A 19512-nucleotide genomic window follows, 5' to 3' on the forward strand; every position below is an offset into this window, starting at 1 on the left:
CCAGTTGGTTGGGCAGAGTGACTGGTGCGTCCGAATCATCCTGAGATGGGTGTCACTGAGTGAGAGCCTGTACTGAGTTCATACTGTCACTCGATGATGCTTCATTCACTGTCTTTTTTTTTAAATTGGGGAATATTGGGGAACAGTGTGTTTTTCCAGGACCCATCAGTTCCAAGTCAAGGCATTGTTTTCACTCTAGTTGTGGAGGGCGCAGCCCACTGGCTCATGTGGGAATCAAACCGGCGACCTTGGTGTTATGAGCTCTGCGCTCTAACCACTGAGCCACCAGCCGCCCTTCATTCACTGTCATGAATTGATCTTTAAAACTCCCCACCTATTTTTTGTGATAATATTAGCAGTGGGATTTTGTTCTCCCAGTATTACCCTGAGGACACACTTCAGGTAGAGGTCTTTCCCATACCCACGTGTGAGCGTGTGTCACGTTTACACAGCATGCGTGTGTATGCGTGTGCGCACACGCTCACATCTGTTTAATGTCTCACTGTCAGTTAGGGAAACGGTCCTTTTAAATGGATGTGGTACAATATAAAGTGAGAGAAGCATAATATGAATCGTATTTAGCCAGAATCCAAGTAAATTGTAGTTTGGGGGGATTTGTCCGCTGTGATCACTTTAAGCCTGAAATTGTTTCAACTCATTGATCTGATTGGTAAGTGCCTTTCGTGCGTTCCTTGATGCTTGGGCCTGTTGTTGATGGCAGGTGTGGCTCGGAGTCTCTGAGTCAGACGTGCGCTTGACGCCTGGCTTTGCCATTTATTAGTTTGTCCCAAGGCTGTCAATGGCTCTTTGGACCTTTGCTTCCTGGTATAGAACAAGAGGATTCATTATATTTGCCTCAGAGTGAGGTGGTCAGTTTGCCGCCGACCAGGTTGCTAGGTGACAACAAGTGTCTGCTAAATAGATTTGTGTCAAATATTGACTGTGCCATTAGTGATGTCATGTTCTGGGGCAGATGCTTCCTCTGAGCACTTCCAGAACACACATGGGTAGGAAAGGTGCGGAGTCCGAAGCAGGCCTTGGAAAGCTGTGGGCTTGTAAACAGACCGCTCGGCACTCCCGCAGGATGACAATTTCTGTTTTCTTATCAACTCCCATTATTTGTTATCCTTTTGATGGGGGGGTGGGGGAGTCCCCGGAGTCTGAGGGTTGCACCCCCTGGTCATTTTCACAATGGCTCCTTTTGTTTGATTTGTTTGATTTTTTCCCCAGAGTAGACTCATCATTTTCCTGCTTCCTGAACGGGCTGCTCCCCCAGTACTGCTTGGTTGGTGCTCAAGCAGGGAATGAAGGTGTCTTCCTCCATGCCCCTCCCCCCAGCCCAGTAGTCCCCAAGCCTGGTGGCAGGCTCCTCGCTCAGCCTCCCGCCTGGCCCACTGCTGGAGCCCCCACCAGTCTCAGCCTGTAGCTCTGTCACATCCGACTGGAATCCGCCTCCGGCCAGCGGGATTTTTCTGACTCGTGGCCATTTCCTTCCTCCCCACCCACAGTGGTGCCTCAGTGCGCTGCACAAAGCCTGCCGTCCTTGAAGACCCTCCACACACACTGTGCACCAGCCCCAAACTTACCTGACTTTTCTCTGCCCACATCACACTTTCCCCAGGAGACTGGCAAGTCCCACCCTCCCTCCAAGTCCCATTCCCAGCTCTGTTGTCCCTCCCTGGGGTGGTGCTTCCCCTGAGCTGCCTGGTCGTTGGTCTTCCCGGCATCAAGCCCTCAGCCTCCCATGGTCCGGGGAGGCAGGCGAGGGGTCTGCTGCAGGGACCCTGGCCTCCTCACCTCTGGGCCCAGTGCCTGGCGCTGCTCACTGGCCAGCTACTCACAGGGCATCATCGAATATGAGCTGAGCCCGAGTGGAATGCCCTTGGGGTACTTCAGGGCCCTTTGGGAGGAAGCAGGAGTGCTATCCAATTTTGTTTCCTGCACATTTAGGAAAACGAGGTATTTTTTATGTGTTTTCTGATTTGTCCCAGCCTGAGCCAAATTGTGTCTCACATGCTCTTAAGTTAAAACTCCTGTGGTTCTGTGCCTGGGACTGTCCAGAGCGTGACATCTTGTGCTCACTCTTGCCATGGCTGTGGTGCTCCCTTGGCATGAGCCTGGGGACTGCAGTGTCCCCTGCAGGGGGCCACAGCCTCCCCCTGCCCACCACTTGTCCTGTCCTTTATTTTTTTGCTTTTTCAAGTTTAACTCTGATTTCTCTTACATAAAAATGCTGCGTGGTAGCCCCAGCCGGAGTCCGGGTTCTCTTCCTGGTTCCTCAGGTGGCCTTGACAGGACACTGAATTCCTGCATAAAGTCTCCTCTAGTGAGTCAGAGACAGAGAAGCTCAAGCTTGGATGGGGCTTGGCATGTGGCCGCTCAGCCCTGGCTGAGGTGTAGCAGGCCTCCCTGCCCACCAGCCGCGGCAGCTTCTTGGGCAGAGGGGGACCAGGCACGCCCTGCAGAGCCGTGGTGCCAGAGCCAGTGGGCACTTGCCGGTGGCCCTCCACACTGGGATGGTGGCAGCTTGGCCAGGATGGCAGCAGCAACTTCCTTGGAGCCCTTGACCCCCACTGAGTAGCTTCCAGGGCCAACCAGGGCTTTGAACCTGGCACTTGGTACCTATGCGGGGTATCACCCACAGAACCTGAGCCTTGAGGGACATCAGTGACTTTAGACTTCTTGGTATAGCGGGTTGAGTCATGTCCCCCCATTCCCCAAATTCATGCCTACCCGGAACCTCAGAAGGTAAACTTATTTAGAAATCGGGTCTTTGCAGGTGTAATCAGTTAAGGATCTCGAGGTGAGGTCATGTCACAGTTAGAGTGGCCCCCTGTTTTGTACTGGTCTCAGCTGTCAACAACCAGTGCTGTGGCTAGACCAGCCATTGTGGTCCTTACTGTGGTTGCAAGACACCCTTCAGCAATAACCATCAGGGAGCTTTGAAAAGATGCAGGTGTACTACTTACAAGACGTGGAAATTATGTGGGGCCACACAGCAAAGTGGGAGAGGGTACATAAGCCTGTTGTTCTGCTTTTACTGGGTGGAGGCTGGGGGCCTAAAGTTTTGTGGGCTCACTCTTTATTGGTGAATTTAAAACATAAGAGCAGTGTCATGCAGGGTGGCATGTGGGGGTTTCAGCTCCCGCTCCCCACATAAGAACGCAGGACATGGTGAGACCAAAAGGAACACCCACGGAGCCATAGATAGGGGAGTCACACCACTATATTCTCGCTGGCGGCTGGGTTGGAGGCACAGGAAGCAGGAGCCACACTATCTGCAACCTGCTCTCCGCTTCTCTGCCAACCAACCTCACTTGCTAGCTGCAATCCGCCGTGCTAACTGCAATCCGCTCTCGCTAGCTCAGCCACCATCTTCTTGCTAGCCCCCATTTGCTGCTAGCGTAGTCACGGCAGTTATATTAGTGGCCAATGGCTCACTGGTTACAGCTGACGGCCAACTAGCCAGAGCTGATGGCCACCCAATCACAGTTGATGGCCATTTACTACCTGAGCCAGCACCTTTCCACTTGAGGCCGAGAGCCTGGAAACTGCACTCCTGGCTCTGTCCCCACAAGCAGGCAGCCCAATGGTCAGTCATTGAAATCAACCCAGATCTCTAAAACAGGAACCTCAGTGGGGGAGGTGGCCTGGCTCTTTACCTAGTCACGTGGCAGGAGGTGTGTTTATTGGCCAGTAGATGCCTCTTTGACATGGATGTCAATCAAAGCTTGAGTCAGGCACTTGCATTACAAAGAAGGGAGAAACAAAAAAGCAGCCTGTCAGGGCTCACACAGCAGCCCTGACTCTACTGACTGGTGTCCTCGTCAGAAGAGGAGAGGATGGGGCAGTCCAAGGAGAAGGCCAAGGGAAAACAGAGGCAGAGATTGGACAGATGTTGCCCCATGCTAAGGAAGCCACTCACCGGGTCGCTGGATGAGAGGCAGGAAGGGATTCTCCCCTGGAAGGAACCAACCCTGAGGACACCTTGATTTTAGATTCTGGCCTCCAAAACGGTGAGAGAATCCATTTCTGTTGTTTTAAGCCACCCAGTCTATGGTCGTTTGTTACAGCAGCCTAACAGAGTGGGCAAGGAGAGCTCCAGTGAATGGGCCCTGGACCCGGTGGCTCATGGGGACAGGTGACACACCTTGTTCTCAGTTTGCCTCCATGGCCCCGGTCCACAGCCCTGCCCTGCTGCACAGTGAAGCCCCCGTGGCTGGGGGTGCTTGTGGGGGGCCTCGCAGCGGGCACTTGGAGGAGAGTCACATTTTGTGCGTCTGTCTTCCCAGGTCACAGACTCCCGCTTCTTCCCCACCCGATTGCCCAGCCCAGCTGTGGTGTTGCCTCTTGGTTATTACTCTTTACCTAAGCATACTACTAAGGTCAGATGCTTCGGAGCAAGCCAGCGTTTTCTGGGGTTTCTTAGTAATGCGATCACTTTGCATAAATATAATTGCTGACGTAGGTTGTGAGTGACTCCTTCGCTCAAATGACAGTAAAAATCATGTAAATGGAGCCACTTTAAGATGGAGTCAGAGCTGCTATCCCAGAGGAACCGCCTTGCCGGTCTTATGCCTCCAGCCTTGGAATGTTCAAACGGGGCAAAATAACCTTTGGATGGGGCCGAAAGCAACGCAGTGCCCCAAAGAACTGTTCGCAAAGGTGACAAGAAAGCAGGTGTTTTGAGTACCGGGCTGATGACTCCTGGACTGAAAATGAAAAATGTTTAGAATTAGCGTCACTATGTTAGTTTATTGCATCTATAGAAATGCCTTCCTTCGAAGGATGTCATTGTTCCCCTTCCCTTTTTTTTTTTTTTTAAGATTTTATTGGGGAAGGGGAACAGGACTTTATTGGGGAACAGTGTGTACTTCAGGACTTTTTTCCAAGTCGTTGTCCTTTCAATCTTAGTTGTGGAGGGCGCAGCTCAGCTCCAGGTCCAGTTGCCATTGCTAGTTGCAGGGGGTGCAGCCCACCATCCCTTGCGGGAGTCAAACCAGCAACCTTGTGGTTGAGAGGACGCGCTCCAACCAACTGAGCCATCTGGGAGGCAGCTCAGCTCAAGGTGCCGTGTTCAATCTTAGTTGCAGGGGGCGGAGCCCACCATCCCTTGTGGGACTCGAGGAGTTGAACCGGCAGCCTTGTGGTTGAGAGCCCACTGGCCCATGTTCACCTTCCCTTTCTTATACATGTAATACCTCTTTACCTTGGCCCCCTAATCGGATCACTATTTGGGTTTCTGCCCGAATCAGTGTTTCCCAAATAGCTATTCTGTTTTGATCTCCAATAAAGGTGTGTTGCCTCTCACTTTGGCCTTTTAGGTTATCAACAGTAATGGTGGTGACGTGATGTCCGCAGCTGGTACAAGTCCACATGCACTGGTGCTTTTGGGTCTCTAGTGTCTGGTTCAGAGCCATTCTCTCCCTCACTATTTCATTCCAGTCGGAACCGGCCTTGATTTTTGTCTCCTGAATGGTTCTCTGTCACCCCTCCCCCTCATTCCACCATCCCCCACATCGCACTGCACGAGCCCTTCCCTCCTCCCTGCTCCTCGAGCTGCCTTTCTGAAAAGCACATGTGACTGTGACAAGGTCAGGTGCTGCTGCTAGAAGGCCTCCTGGGGAGCGAAAGGGAGGGTCTGTCTCTTGCTGGGGTCTCTCCCGCGTGGCTGAGGACTGGGCAGGCCTGGCCATCTCAGCTCTTCCTGGGGGCCCAATTCCCATTCTGGCTGGAACAGTGCCCTGGACTGGCCTGAGCTCCCAGTGTGCCTGCCACCCACCTCTCCACAGAGCAGGGTCTGTGACCGCCCCTTCACCTGTCCACAGACAGCCAGCCGTCAGGTGGTAAGGGGTGAGGAAAAGACATCTTCAAAGGTGTCTGCAGAGGCACAAGGGGCTGTTCCAGCTGGAGAGACCATGACTGGGGCCTTCTGTCCTCTGACATTGTCCCCCAGGAGGAGAAGGCAGCCCTGACAGCCAGGAGCAGGCCTGGCCCTGACAGCTGGGTGTTCTCCGGTGGACCGTGAACATGGACAAAGCATGGGCATCGTCCAGGCCACAAAAATGACCACAGCTCCCCGGTCCTGGCTACTGGGGTGCCTGCGCCTCACCAATCGCAGCCGTAGCCGCAGCCGCAGCCCGCCCAGGCTCCCCTCCCTGAAGGTTTATGAAGACACCTGATCACAGAAGAGCGCCCTTCCTGAGAGCATCCAATCCAGAGTGAAACCCACCTCCTGCGGCCCGCCCATGCCTCCCAGCACCCCATAATAAGTCCTCTCTAACACCCTCTTATGAGCGTTCAGGGCTCCTAGGCAATGAGCCACCCCCCTCCCTGTTCACCCACAGGGATGCTCCTGGCGGTCTTTGCGGGGAGAACATGAGGATGTGAGAATCTAATGATTTAACACGGAAAGTTTCACTAGTTTTGACATGGCTGAGTTTTAAGATCGACTTTTCCCCCCAAGGTCGGCAGAGGCCCTGTTAAATCTTGGATAACAGGAAACACATTTTTCTCCTCAGTCGGGGCTGCAAGGGGTGAGTGGGGAACCTGTAACAGAAGGGGGAGGCTGGCCCTGGGCGGCGCGCGTCCCAGCGCAGGGACACGCCACGTTGCTCCCCCACCCCTTACGGTGAGGTCCGGGGAGAACCCAGCTTCGGTGCTGCTGGGACAAAGGCGTAGTTATTTAACTTTTACAGATTACATTTCCCATAAAGCCTTAAGGGCCTACTAAATTAAAAAAAAAAAAAAAAATCCCAGCACCTAATTTGCGAGCCCCTGGATGCTGCCCCGGCCTTCATGGGTGGGGGGATGAGGGCCCCCCAAGGTCACACTGCTGTTGAAGGGCAGAAGTTGCATTGGGACCTAGTGCACGTGACTTCCCACGGGGCTCTTCCCAGGGCAGGGTGTGGCCTCCGCTAGGACAGGCAGGAATCACCAGGTCACTATGGCAACAGGACCTTATCCAGGGATTGAAATGGGAGATTCTGAAATCGACAGATATTGGCTGTCACTAAGCCATAGATAAGGTTTGGGAGATTGGAAGAACACAAGGGTGACCATGGGGGGTAATGGGACAAGGACAGCATCAGGCATCGGAACACCTGGCCCTCTCCCTGCCCTGCTGCTTGCTTGTTGTGTGAATGCAAACAAGTTACTTAGCCTCTCTGAGCTTTGTGTCCTCATGTGCCAGGTGATTGTAACCTGTGCTCTGCCTACCTCACATGGCCATTGTGAAGAAGGGCAGATAATGGTTGCAAAAGTGCCAAATCAGTATTAATCATTTTTGCTAAAACTTCTGTTTTAAGACCTGGTGCCTTCCCTCAAAGAGATGGTTAACTGTTTCTTATGAGGACAAGGCATATGCAGCAATGAGAGACAGCGTGGGCTCGATGCGATGGACAATACCGGGTCCAACAGTCGTGGGCCGGCCAGCTGGGTGATCTGGGGCGGCTTCTTCGAGTTGTGCCTCAAAGAATGAGTGGAAACTGCATAGAAGGCAGGGGAATTGGGGGGGGGGGGGGCGTAATTTCAGAAAGATGGTTCAGGGCCTGATTGGAAGGAGCTTGGATACCAGGTTAAAGAATTTGGATGAATTCCATAGGCACTAGGGAGCCATCGAATGTTTTTGAGGAGTAGAGTGACAAGATTGTGTTCTTAGAGATGTGACTGGGGGGTGAGCTCAGAGGAGGATCAAGGTGGGGGGGGCTGGAGGGAAGCACAGCCCTGACACCTGAGGATGTGAACTCAGGCAGGGGCTCTGAGGCTGCAGGATGGGGGTGGGGGCTGGCTTACTCGGCACCTGGGAGAGGGAGAGCTTCAGGGCCAGGAGCAATTCTCAGTTTCCCAGCAGGGAAGCTTTGTAAAAGGGGTTTGAGCCTTGAAAGTAAAATTAAATAATTAAACTTGGCAAAGTTGCCTTAACTAAAGTACTTTCCAGGAGCTGTTCAGTGAGGTCCTATTACTACATGGTTATGAAATTATACTGCTTTGATGGAATGACCAAATCGTGAGAAAGTCCCTGGTTTGCTTCAGTTCCTGAATCGCATGCTAGTTAAAATGAAATCAGAACTGGCAGGATAAGATTTAAAATAAGCCTCTAGAAAAGTTGACTTATAGGCAAACTGTTCTTCATCCACGTGTGTCCCCCGGCAGAAACCTCTCCCCGGCAGGCAGAATTCCCTGCTTTTCTGTTAAATCATGTACTGCTGAAGGAGCATCAGAAGTGGGTGCTGGTGGGCCGGCCGGGTGGCTCAGGTGGTTAGAGCTCCATGCTCCTAACTCCGAAGGCTGCTGGTTCGATTCCCACATGGGCCAGTGGGCTCTCAACCACAAGGTTGCCAGTTCAACTCCTTGAGTCCCACAAGGGATGGTGGGCTCTGCCCCCTGCAACTAAGATTGAACACAGCACCTTGAGCTGAGCTGTCGCTGAGCTCCCTGATGGCTCAGTTGGTTGGAGTGTGTCCTCTCAACCACAAGTTTGCTGGTTCGACTCCCGCAAGGGATGGTGGGCTGTGCCCTCTGCAACTAGGAAAAAAACGGCACTAGATCTGGAGCTGAGCTGTGCCCTCCACAACTAAGACTGAAAGGACAACAACTTGAAGCTGAACGTGATTGAAAGGACAACTTGACTTGGAAAAAAGGCCTGGAAGTACACTCTGTTCCCCAATAAAGTCCTGTTCCCCTTCCCTGATTAAAAAAAAAAAAAAAAAGTTAAAAAAAAGAAAAAGAAGTGGGTGCTGGTGCACAGCGGGGAACTAAGACAGGCAGTCTGCTTCCCACAGTTTGGTCTAGAGGAAAGCGAAAGGAACCATCTAGAGGGGAGGGAGAAGCTCCAGCTCCTTGCCTCTCCAGCCTCATCTCCCAGCACACTGTCCCGCTGCCCTTGCTTATTTTGCTGGAGCTACAGCCTTGCCTCAGGGCCTTTGCACTGGCGGCTGACCTAGAATTTTCATCTGCTGCTTCCAGGGAAGGGGAAGAGCCATTTCAGAGAATGGGGAGGAAAGAGAGCAGCGAGTATGATGGATCCTGAGGGCCGGCTACGGACAGGCCAGGCCAAGCTCCATGGTCCTAGAGAGAATTTTCTGTTCATTCCCAAAGGAGGGTGAGAAATGCTGTGACCTGGAGGGCGGGCCCCTGAAGTGGCCCCTCTGGTGGGAGCTGAGCGGGCCGGGTGGAGATGAACTGGGACAGGCAGCAAGAGAGGCCGGCACTCAGGGTTGTGTCCGGATTGATGCTGAGAAGATCAAGGAAGCAACATGATTTGCTCAGGGTACAGTTCAAGTGTATAATGATTTTTTTTTAAAAAAGCAAATGTACTGAGTTGTGCAACCATCAACAATCTAATTTTAGAACATTTCCATCACCCCAACCATTACACCGCAGCCCTACTCTCAGACCATGGCTACCAGTAATCTACTTTCTGGTTCTATAGATTGGTCTTTTTTTTTTTTGGACATTTCATATAATCGGAATCCTACAATGTGTGGGGCTTTTTTTTTTTGCATCTAGCTTCTTTCACTGAGCATGTTTTTGAGGTCTCGCATGTTGCAGCATGTATCAGCATCTCATTCCTTTTTATTCCACAATAGTATCTATCCTATGAACAGATACACCACATTTCACTTACCCGTTACCACGTTGATGGCATCTGAGTTGTTTTCACTCGTTAGCCATTGTGAGTAATGCTGCTATGAGCTTTGTGTACAAGTCTGTGTGTGGACAAAAGTTTCATTTGTCTCTTGGGTAGGTATCCAGGAGTGGAATTGCTGGGTCATGGGTAAATATATGTTTGACTTTTTAAGACACTGCCAAACTATTTTCCAAAGCAACTGCAGCATTTTACATTCCCACCAGCAGTAGGTATTTCTCCACATCGTTGCCCAAACTTGTTATCTGTCTTTTTAATTATAGGAATCCTTGTGGAGGTGAAGTGGCATCTCATTGTGGCTTTGATTGGATTTCCCTAATGACTAATGACGTTGAGCATCTTTTCACGTGCTTATTGGTCATTTCTATGTCTTCTTGGAGAAACCGTTTTAAAGGGGTGAATTTTCCACTGCTTGTAGGAGATTGTGACTTTTCTCTAATTCTATGGTGGAAGGTTTCATTGACTTTCCACAGAACCTTTGCTGATAGCGCATTTGTGTACACTGGTCTCTCTTTTTTCTTAAATTTGAGAATGTAAGTCAGATCATATCTGAAGTCAAACGCCCTCCGGAGGAGCCAGCCCTGGGACTTAGAATAAGCTCCAGCCTTATCTCTTACCACGCTGTCCCTCTGCGCTTGCTTATTTTACTGGAGCCACAGTGACCTTTGAGTGTGCCGTGCTCCTCCCTGCCTGCCTCAGGGCCTTGCACTGCCGGCCCGTTACCTGGAATTCTCTTCCCCTTCATCTTTGTGGGGCTGGGTCTCTTATGACCTTCTGTTTTCTTCAAAGCTTGCTCACTATCTGAAATGATCTTAGTCAGGTGTTCACTTGCTTTTTTTACACACTCCTCCACAAAGCCATTACATCCACGAGGGCTGCCCTGGGGTCTGCCTGGCACTGGTTCTGCACGTAGCAGGCGCTACATGACGACAGTTGAATGACTGACTGAAGGAATCTAAGGTGGCTACTTACGTGTGACCGTCCTCGCCCTTCACCTGTGTGGTTCCTGCTGCCCACCCAGGTCTTTGCCATCCATCCCCAGGCTGAGATAAGGAAGAACCTAAGGTCAGGTGGCATTCTGTCCTCATCCAGGGGCCCTGGATGGTCATTTGGTGAAGCATCACTGGACAGTGTGAGAGCCGCAGACACGGGGCACCTTGACAGATGCTGTGTGAGGAATGGTGGAAAATCTGAAAAAATTTAGTCTCAAGAAGAGAAGATTTAGGGGTGACCAAAGTATTTGAAAGCTGTTAGGTGAACAGGAATAATAGGTAATGGGGGGGGTTCAGAGGACAGAACCAAGAGCGGTGAGCAGAAGAAATGGGGAGGCACTTGTTGGTTTGGTTTGAGAAAGACCTTTCTGTTAGCGTTCGCTAGGTGTAGAGTGGTTCATCTTATGAGGTAGTGAGACTCCTGTCACAGGGAAAGTGTAAATCCTAGGGGCGTGGTGGAAAGGATATAGGATATGCCATGAAGAAGAAGGATGGAACAGGTGGCTTATCAGACCTTTTCACCTATGAGCGTCTGAGAATCGAAGGAAGTTATTACAACTTTCAGGGATGACCTAGAATTTTTATCTGGTCCTTCTGGAGAAGGGGAGGAACGTGAGCAGTGGGCATGTGAGTTGAGGCAGCCTGAGGGCTGGCCATAGGGACAGGCTGGGCCAAGCTCCATGGTCCTGAGACAGAATTTTCTGTTCACTTGCTGGTTCCTTGAGTATCCCTCCCCAGAGGGCAGGGACTTGTCTCATTCACTGCCTTGTCCCCAGCACCCAGCCTCTAGTAGGTGCTCAATAAACCTCTGACCTCAAAGCTCTGGAATCTGAGTCCCTGGGGATCACGCTGACTGGCTGTGTGATATCCAGTTGGCTCCTTCACCTCTCTGCGTGTCTCCTGAGTGTGTCTCCTGGGTGTGCATGGTGACGTGAGGGTGACAGCCATCTCTAGGTGTGTGGAGAGGAGCAGGGGCTGAGCTTGCAGACCTTGGTCCCCACCAGGGCTGGTTGCTTTCCTGCAGTTCTTAGCAGCCATGATCACACACGTGTGTATATATATATATATATATGTTTGTTGTTGGGTCCCACTGCCTCTATTCCCATTGTGCCAGCTTGCAGAGGAGGGCAGACCAGCTGGTGGGGCCAGAACATGGGCAAGTTCCAAGGGAGGGTGAGCTCGGGGCTGCCAGAGCCCTGGGCTGTTTGAAGGCTGAGTCACAGCCATAAAAACTGGGGGAGGGGATAACATGGTGACATGACACTCACTTCCCATGGGGAGGGTGCTGTGTCTCATGCCTCAAGGCAAATAAACCCAAACAGAAAGGCTTTGAGAAAGAAAGGAAACAGGACAAGTGGAAAATTTCAACGAGCAGCAGCCCGGGAATCCCTGCTGCTGGAAGCATCTGGAACACCAGCTCCCCACCCTACCCTGGCCCACCTGTCCCTTGGCCTGGAGCAGTTTTCCCACTTACAGGTGCAGTTGAACCCTCTTCCTAGCTGTCCACGCTCCCATCCCCACCTCAGTCCTGCTTGAAGACCACAGCTCGTGCTGTCTGGCAACCTGGCGTGCCCTTCCCCTCCTACTTCCGCCCGCTGAAATCCTGTCCAGTCCCAAGGTCCACCCGATTAAAACACCATGTCCTTAAGGCTTAAACCGTCTTCTGGCACAGCCCCTGCCACTCTGCCCTGCCTGTCCTTGACATTTCAGGCCTCGGTGGCAGCACCCGGCAGGTCAGTTGGTTGGTGCCCTCTCACCTCTCATTGAAGCGTCCTCCCTTCTCCCAGCGTGAATATGGTCTAATGGCCACGAACGTTTTCATCTAGCCCCACACATATTTACCCACGTTTCTCATAGGTGCTCTTTCTGTTCTCACAGTTCTGACACAAGAGGCAGCAAATACAAAACGGCTGTTCATTGAGAAAGGTACTTATTGCTCCTTGGTATTTACCCAGGCGAGGTGAGAACCTCCGTCCACACAAAAACCTGTGCACGGGTGTTCGTGGCAATTCTTCAGAATTGCCCAAACTTGGAACCCACCAAGAGGTTCTTTGATGGCTGACCGGATAAACTGGCACATCCAGGCAGAGAAATAGTATCAGAGATAAAAAGAAATGAGCTATCAAGCCACAGAAAGACGTGGAGGAACCTCTAATGCACGTGACTAAATGAAAGAAGCCAATCTGAAAAGGCTGCAGACTCTGTGACATCCTGGAAGAGGTGAAACTATGGAGACAGTGAAAGATCAGTGGTTACCCAGGGTCGGGCGTGGGGAGAAGGATGAACAGGCCGAGCTCAGAGCGTTTTCAGGGCTGCGAAACCACTCTGTGTGACACTTGTAATAGTGCACTTGTGACATTACACATTGGTCAGATGGGGCCTAATGCAAACAGGACTTCAGGTGATTGTAACGTGCAGATATCAGCTCATCGCAGGTAACTAAGGAGGCCCCTCACCAACATGGGCGTAAATAATGGGAAAGTGGGGGGAGGGAGGAACGTGGGGAGGACTCTGTACTTTCTTTTCTTTCAATAATTTTCAGTTTTCAATTATAGTTAGCATACAATATCTCTGTACTTTCTGATCAATTTTTCTGTAAACCTAAAACTGCTCTAAAAAATAAAAATTCTGCCACTCCTTTCTCTACAGCACTGACAATGTCCCTCCTTTGGAGACTGTGTCTCCCCTCTGTCATCCCTTTCTTTCTTCCCCAGGGGCAGGAGCGACAGGAAGAGCTCAAGAGGCTGAATTTCCTATCAGGCAGGTGCTGAGACGAGCAGGCTGAGGAGCTTACACGTCAAGGAATTGGTCAGCAAAGATTAATAGTTCTCAAGCTGCGGGTGGGGTGGCTGTGGGGACGCTGGGAGGCCTGGGTCAGGTCTAACACGGGATGGGGGCTTTCACGCTCACAAAGACCTGGGCGGACATAACATTATCCCTCACCCCCTTGAGCAAGATTTGTCACTTCTCTGAGCCTCACTTTTCTCATCTGTCAATTGGGAGGATAATTCCTATTTCATCGTTGGAAGAACTAGAGATACTGGCCAGTGAGTGACACGACTTCCGCTCTCCCTGTGCCCTCTCCACAGGGAGACTTGGAGTGGTGTGGAGTAGTGTCAAGGGCATGGCTGTGGAGCCAGACTAGAACTGTATGACCTTGGACAAGTCACTTTACCTCTCTGAGCCTTCGTTTCCCCAAGTGCAAAGTCAGGCTATTGTGAGGAAGCAGGAGTTGCTATAAATGAGTATAAACCTCCATCACAGGGCCAGTCACCATGAAAGGGAGTCATTTAGGTGGCAGCCATGATGATTACTGGGGGCTGGGAGAAGCCAGGGCTAGTTCAACCCCTTGGGCCCTGCCCATGAGCCCAGCACATGAGCTGTCCCAGTCGTTGCTCAGTGAAGGCTGTGACCGACTGCATGGATGAGCGAGTGGCGGCTGGCTCCCAGGCCGGTCCCAGGTCTGGGCACACAACAAGACTGCTGTGACCTGTAATTAACCCAGGTCAGGCTTGGCGGGCAGGCAGGCTGTGGGCTCTCCGGGTGCCCACATGATACTCCCCTCAGCCTCAATGAGTGCACGTGCTGCAATCTGAAACCGGAGCCACAGGCTGGAACCAGTTACACAGAGAATAGAGTTGTCACAACAGGAAGGGCGGGTTCAGAGCCTGCAGGAGGGACAGCAGGAGGGGGCCTCAGCCCAGCTCTCCAGCACCCCAGGCCACCCAGGAGCCGCCAGGACCCAGATGCAGAGAGGATGGCTACCGAGAGCTTGGCTGGGTGTTGGATTCAGCCCTAGCTGGCCGCCCCTGACCTTGGGCTTAAACTGTAAGGAGGGCTGTTTGCTCACGGCCTTTAGGAATCTGCCGGCCTCCACCTCAGGCCTGCAACCCTCCACTCCCGCTGCTCCCATTACCTGCCCCTCACACATGACCTTCCAAGTTTGCTTATCTTCAAGGATCTGCTCAAATCTGCATTTCTCAGCCACACTCCAGGACCCTCCAGTGCACTGCTGGGCCCCTCTCGTGCCCTGCTCACAGCCCGCCCCCACTAGCCCGACACTCAGAATGAGTCGCTCGCAGGTGGGGAAGGTGTAGTTTTCATTCACGCCTACCTTGGTACCCGACATCAAGCATCTGCTGTGTTACAGCGAGAGAGGGGGCTGGTGTAGGGAAAGCATGCTGGAGAAGAAGCCAGGAGGCTCAAGTTTGAGAGGGTCTCTGTCCCTGGTGGCTGGGAAACCTGGGGCAACAACCTGACTGCCCTGGGCCTCTGCTTCTTCCCCTTGGGAGGAGGGCAGGACTCACCTGCTCATCCTTTGGGGGCTTCTGGCTTTGATGCTTTGTGGTCCCAAATGCTCCCACAGCCTCCTTCTCCCAGTCTCCCACCCCTGCCGCACGCCCTGCCCAATACTGCACTTCAGTGCCAAACTGTCGCCCCTGTGGCTGTTATGCTGACCACGCATTCTGGTCCCCTGTTCATCATTCATGCACCTGAAGAAGAAAAGGAGTATTCCGCCATCACACGCACTTCTGAGCATCTGTCGTGGGGTGTTCACAGCTCTAGTTCAGATAATTCAAAACCATCTGTAACCCACCCTGGCAGCCTCTGGCGTGGATCTGTCATCTGCTGGCCAGACAGAGAGAGAAGAGAAAGTGGGTGGCTGTGGGCCGTCCACCAGGCAGAGGAGTTGCTTGAACTTGGCGTGGAGCTGGTCTTCCCCACCCCCTGCCCCCGGTGGGGCTGTTTGGATTGGAGAGTGGGTTCTGATGGGTCTCAGACTTGGTTGGAGTCTCCCGCAGAGGGAAGAGGGGACAGGGAGGCGAGGCGGAGCAGGAATGGAGCCTGGGAGCAGCAGAGGCTTGTGGGAGTGGGAAGGCAGGCAGCAGGGTGGAGCGACCTATGAGATGGAGAGATGGTGCCCACATACCTCCGTGGCTGATAACGCCCGCGAGCTGGACGCTAACCTGAGCCGGAAGTCCACCTCCCCTGAAACTCGTCCTCCGGAGCAGTGTCTCTTGGCTCTGCCCTTCTTGGATCAGGGAGTGCAAGAGAGGGTGAGGGTGAGGGTGAGGAAGTGGGGCCAGCATGTGACCTGGGACCTGCCAGGCATGTCCCCTGCTCACTCTCCCCTTTACAGACCAGGAGGTGGCTCTCATGAACATGTACAGGAGGGCGTGGGCCAACACCAGCACTGGTGAGCACCTACTGTGCGCCGGGCACTGTGCCAAGTGCTTTCATCCATGACTGCATTTAATTCCTCAACGGCCCCCCATCAAGTAGGGGTGAGCCATTGTTCCCCTGTCCCAGCAAGGACACTGAGGCCAAGAAGTGAGGTGACATGCTCAAAGCTGTAACCCTAAAACTGCTCAAGAGATAAAGTCTATTATAACAAAACCAAAAACAAAGCAAAAAAAGTCCTGAGGCTTTGACTGAGTCCTAGGTTTTCCTAATTGCTGGAAATAAAAACCCTTTTTAGCAGAAGATAAAACGGGGCCTGTGTCACTCAGGCTTCTCCTCCTCGTTTCTTCTGACACCAGGAAGTGACCGGGACCCAATTAGATATTTAACCAGAGAAATATCTGTGGAAGCCTGACTTCCACCTCTGCTGCTTCTAGTACTGCCGTGACGGTGACATTGAGCTACATGTAACCCTGGGCCCTGGGTGAGGAGAGGACCCAGGACCATCCCACCCTGAAGCCCCCTCCCCCGCCACCGGCAAAGCATGGATGCCCCAGAGGCCGGCCCTTGTCTGGTCTTTCACAGACAGTGACCCAAGTCAGGCACAGACATACACGGACAAAGATCCCTCCTGGCCAGCAGGACCTTTGGTGACAGCTGGTCTGGGATCCAAGAGCAGCCTTTGGTGGCTCCCCACTGTCTTCAATCGTGGTTTCAAATCCTCTTTGGTTTTAACTGTGGGACACTTTCTGTGACATCTTACATGTCAGCAATAGCAGTGTTTTATTGGTGTACATTTATTTTATAATGTAAGTATTGGTGTACAACTTCTTTTGTAAATTCATGTTTATTAACATTTACTTGTTATAAAGTGAACCAATAAGAGCAATGAATGCATATTTTGATGAATGCATATTTTGAGACTTGCAGTTTTTTAAAACAAAATTAGCTTCGGTATCTAATTTTATTTTATTTTTTTATACAAATTTTAATATGTCTAGAGCTGATATTCTTTTTTTAAAGTAATTTTATTGGGGAATATTGGGGAACAGTGTGTTTCTCCAGAGCCCATCAGCTCCAAGTTGTTGTCCTTCAATCTGGTTGTGGAGGGCGCAGCTCAGCTCCAAGTCCAGTTGCCATTTTCAATCTTTTGTTGCAGGGGGCACAGCCCACCATCCCATACGGGGATTGAAATGGCAACCTTGTTAAGAGCTTGCACTCTAACCAACTGAGCAATGTGGCCGCTCCTCTGGAAGCTCAGTGGCAGCTCGTTGTCTTCAATCTAGATGTGGAGGGCGGAGCAGCTCACTGGCCCATGTGGGAATCGAACAGGCAACCCTGTTATTCAGAGTTTGTGCTCTAAACCAAGTGAGACATCCGGCCGCCCCTATCTAATTTTATTTTGTATCAAGGAAATCTGGATTCATAGAAATAGTTGCATATGCTAACATTGTAAAACAAAACCTTGTTTTACAACCATAGGATGACCTTTAATTTATCTGATCCAGGAGCCGACAAAGGGTAAGATGAGACTTTGCCTTCAAAATGGAATCACTGTTGGCGCCAGGACTTCATCCTCCTGGATTTCAGGGACTCAAGGAAGGAGCTCCTGAGGGAGTTTCTATCTTTACCACAGGGTGGAAAATACTTTACAATGTATCACATAAAGTCTGGGCATGGTTAGTCTTCAAAGTTTTCAACTTTAATGTATCGGTTTTGTTGTTGACACTTGTTCCACTTTGGTACCAATGGTAACTCTGTAACCCTGAACCCCCCCAAATGAGCTTTTCAGCTTAAAAAAGTTAGAAATATCCTTCAGGAATAGTGCTTTCAAAATATATGAGGCATAAGAACCCATTGAGGAACTTGTGGAAAATGGGGTGATCCCAATGCAGGGTGTCCTGAAGATGCCCATTTTGGGAGACGCCATCCAGATGACGTGACCATCTGGCTGACTTTGGGCGGGAGCAGACTCTGGGCCCACATGTCTTACCCAGTGGCATTGTGTGGGATGTGGCACGGTGTGGCACCTGTGAGCGGGGCCATGTGCTTACTGGTACAATTTTACGTGAGCAGACGTGCGCAGGCCAGAATGGAACAAACAGAACAAAGCAAGAAAGGCTGGGGTAATTGCCTCATAATCAATGACACATTTATAAGGAATTCAGATCTTTATGCAACTTGGCAGGGGCGAGTTCATTCCAAGGTATATCCAGAAATGTGTTCCTCTGGCCTCAACAGTTAACACTTTGTTGTCTCCAATATTAACGGTGCACAGAACATGTTCTTGGGTCTTTTTTTTTAATCACAGATTTTAAAAAAGCAGTTTTACTTAAAAGCACTTAAAAATGCGTACGAGGGTCCTTGGACACACTCAACAACCACAGACTGTCTCAACTATATCCTAACAGCATCTCAGGTGTGATCTCAAGAACCCTCCAACTTGCCCCAAGCACTAGATTCTGTGATTATCCCCATTTCACAGTTGAGAGCACTGAGACCTGGAGTGGCCGAGCAACTTGCCAGCATCGCAGCTCAGCTGCCTTCCCCACCCTATTACCCCCCACTTCTCCTGTTTGCAATGCTCCAGCCAAGCGGAACCTTCCCCTCTCCTTGGAGAGCAGAATTTCTTGCCTCTGGGCCTTTGCTCCCATAATTTCCATCTACCTTGGCTCAGTTAGCTATCACTACCTTCAATATTGCTGCCCTCTTCCTGAGAGTTTCTCCTCCTCTGGGATCACTGCTGTCCCTTGGTGGGAGGTGAATTCTCTGTCTCTTCTAGACTCTGTGTCCTTGCAGAGTCTTCCCAGGAGCATGAGCAGGACCGAGCAGGACCCTGACCCCCTTCCCCACCAACCCTGCACATTGGAATTAATTATCCAGTGAATGTCTGTAACAGACTGATTTTTTTTCTTGAAAGAAGCATGTATATCACTGTATAAGAATATTTTACTAGCATTACAACTATATCTGGATTTTTTTTTTTTTTTGAGAATGTTTTGTTCTCTGTGAAAGTGTGTTTTAACCTGGGTTGTTGGTTGATCCTGGCTGCTTAATGGGAACTGGCTACTAAAGGACTAACCTGGTGGCCTTGGTTCCAGAGCCAGTAATGGGCACATTTTTGTGGGAGAGAGGGAGCAAGGTGGCAGGTGACAAAGCATGACCACGTTAACTGCTCAGGTACAGAGCACTTGCCTGCACGCCCAGAGTTGCTCTCCATAGTTTTACCTGCTTCTCCCCATTTACTCTTCCCCACAACCCTGTGAGGAGGGCTCTGTCATCATCCCTGTGTCACAGAACTGGCACAGGTGCAGAGAACTGCAGTGATTTGCCCAAGGCCCCTTGGTAGGGAAGGAGGAAGCAGGACTTCAGGCCCAATATGACTGAAGGAAGAGGCTGGATACAATATTGTGAAATGTTTGTGGGGATCAGAATTGGTTTACAGCCGGCAAAGGGGAGCTCTCTTTAAAAAAATACTCTGATAAGTTGTTGGGACGGAAGGAGACCCAAAGAGTTCAGCAACACTGTCAAATTGCTGGGTGCAAGAAAATGAGAGGAATTTTGGTTTTGTCCTGAGAAGGGAAGAGAAAAGAAGGGACCCTTCTCTGGGTCACTTGTCAAGGTAATGACCTCTTGGGCCAGGAGGCCAAAAGGGCTCAGGAGGTGTCTCGTGTTTCTGGGCAGTGCCAG

The sequence above is a fragment of the Rhinolophus sinicus genome, chromosome 1 (assembly GCF_057876585.1).
Source record: "Rhinolophus sinicus isolate RSI-liver-muscle chromosome 1, RSI-T2T, whole genome shotgun sequence".
Taxonomy (NCBI): Eukaryota; Metazoa; Chordata; class Mammalia; order Chiroptera; family Rhinolophidae; genus Rhinolophus; species Rhinolophus sinicus.